This window comes from Bidens hawaiensis, unplaced genomic scaffold (genome assembly GCF_021521415.1).
Source record: "Bidens hawaiensis isolate Kalapana, Puna unplaced genomic scaffold, B.hawaiensis_p1.1 tig00018670_1, whole genome shotgun sequence".
NCBI classification, from domain to species: domain Eukaryota; kingdom Viridiplantae; phylum Streptophyta; class Magnoliopsida; order Asterales; family Asteraceae; genus Bidens; species Bidens hawaiensis.
In genome coordinates, this window is record NW_027492831.1 from 153,573 (window position 1) to 156,559 (window position 2,987).

The following is a 2,987-nucleotide window of genomic DNA, read 5'->3' on the forward strand; positions in this document are numbered from 1 at the left end:
TTATAAAAGATACACCAAAATGGAAGAATATAGCATTCATGTTTATTATTAAAGATAATCTAACCAAGAAACCAAGCTAGATAATTATGATGATGCTAAGACTTTTTCTTGATGTTGTATGAGGGTTCAAGAGCTTCTCTGTCTTTAACTCTATGGAATGTTGAAGTGAAAATGTAAGTGTTTTTGCTTCAAAATCGGGCACACCAAATGAGCAACATGCGTGGTCTTTATATAGGCTAATTGTGCACAAAGCATGACCCATGCTTGGAAGGAGCATGACCCATGCTGGTCCCCATGTAGTACACCACGTGTGTCATACCCCGCCTCGACGGAATCGCGAGAGTGCGACGAATCATGGATAATCACAGCTATTGATTAAAGCAAACATCACATTTATAGATCACCAAATAGTTTAATTATTTTACAAAATAAAAGGTTTGAAAGCATTTCAAAACATGACTTAATTATAGGATTTCCAAATCTATGACTCAAAATAATTTAAGTTATAGACAAAAATCCTCCAAAATAGGTGATCCGACATGCAATGCTTGGCAACCATAATACTTCTTACTTGTTTAGCGACCTGAAAAACATACTTGAAAACGTCAACATAATGTTGGTGAGATCACAAGTTTAATGACACAATATAAATCATTTGTTTCGAAAAGTTAAAACGTTGATGTTAAATAAGGAATTTAAAACGTGTAAAGTAAAAGTAATGTAATGCATAATCCTTCGTTAACTTGCAAGGAATACGAATTAATATATAACACATGAGCCTATAATCAAACCTAAATCTGTTATGTATGCCCGATAACCGTGCCATCACGGTATGAATTATAGAATATATGTTCCCATTAACACGTCGGTTAGAGCGACTAACCATGAGCGGGGGATCAATCCCGATAGTACTACCCACATATTCCTCAGCTAAACCCATAGTTGATGATTATAGAACGCATTGATCCGGAGATCTAAGGGCCTCGAGTTACTCATGATTATATAAAGATTATTTATTATGCATTAAAAGATTAAGTATGTTTCCACCCCAAAAATAGTAAAACAGTAAAGAGGGGTTGTGAAACTCACCTTAGTGTTGGTGAGTGGTGATGATAAGAATCTTGACGTTATCCGACCTAAGTATGTCCTATGACAAGTACGGGCTATTGTTAGGGTCGGCATGACATATTAGTTATGTCGGTTTATGCTATGTGTTCATCTAACAACCTAGACCTAGGCATAGTAGGACTCGTTGGTGATACGTTAAGTTTAATATATTATGTTTCGTAAATATATATTCATCTACTTATCTTATAAGTAATAGTAAACAAAATATATATTACACTATATCTTTATTTTAAAGGAAATTGTATTTGTATATATTCAAGTTAATAAATATATTACTTGTATAAACATATTTTAAGAAACTATAAGTATTTATTCAACCAAAAATACATATTATTGTAAAAATAATTTTAGATAAATCATCATACCTTGTACTTTTATGGACTTTAAGAAATTAATAAGTAAATAGCTACTAGATACTTATATATGTGTTATTATAAGTACAACTATGTCTACGTTGTTACACGAAACATCTAACTAGTTTAAAAGAATATATAATATTGAATATATTTATTCTTCTATATGATTAAAATAAGTTCATAAAAACTAAATTACTTTATTAAATAAACTTATATTTTGTAAAGTAACACTCAAGTGTCTCTTTTTAAATAATTTTCTTCATAGCTAGTTTTGATATAAAAAATGTATATATATATATATATATAATATCTTCAAGACACAAAAGTAATAAATTTATAATATTTTATTCTATTCAAGTAACTTATTAGTTTAAGTTTAACCACCATTTTATTTAGTGTGTTCAAAAATGATTCTTTGTTCAAACCCAACTCATTTTATGTGTTTTTAGTCCACTAAGTCTATGTTAAGTTTAGTTTTTGGCCATCATAAGTTCTATGTCTTATGTTTACTAGGTACATCTTACAAGATTTGTGAGTTATAAATGTACTTTAAGTGACAACATTTTAGATTCCATAGTTTTATGTTGTGTTCATATTTATTAAAATGCTAGTTAGACAAGTTTAGACACTTTGTTATATTATTAGTTTTGTTTTATTATTTTTACTTGGATGGACTAAACATAGCCTAAACTATATTTACAGTGTAAGGAGAGGGTTAGAATGGTGTTCATACCACTAGACAAGCTAGGTGAAGATTTCTAGTGAAGAAATAAAATAATCTTGAGCACTCTAAACAACTTCTAGCACTTGTAAGTCTTTCCTACTCCTTGGTTCTCCCTTGAACTTACACACCCTTCTTTGGACTTGATTATGCCATGGCGTTTGATTAGGAAGTCTTTATTTGTAGAAACTAGTGTATGTATGTTGGTGAAAAATCAAACAAAAAGGGTAATGGTTTGGTAATTGGTCGAGAGTAATGTAAGTGGAAAAAGAAAGAGTTGTAGGTTTGTGATGTTTGTTTGGTGTGATGTGTGTTACTTTTAACCCAAGATTTTATTTTATAGCCATTACCTTATACATATAGTATACATGTATCTAATGAGGGTGTGTGTGTTAAGAATGGGATAGAGAGATGCAAAGGAATTGGACAGTTGGGGTTGGGTGAGAACTAAAGTTAGAATGGGTTCCATCTTGCTTTCCATGTACAAGACTTTTCTCCTATTATTTTTGAGTAAGGATATTAGTAGTAAAGTCTCTTGGTCAAAGTTTTATTAAGTCTTTTGATTTATTGTATTTTCATATATAATGTGAGTGTGTGATATTTCACGGGTGGGATTTTGGGTAGTAAAAGGGAGTAAGTTTAATTGTTGCTTTCCATTTCTTGAAATATTCAACTCCCACTCTTGTTTAATAGTTAAATGGGGTATTACTTTTGGTCAATACTAAATAAGATTCTTTACTTTTATTACCATCTAATGAAATTTTTGAGGTTTGTAGTAGCAT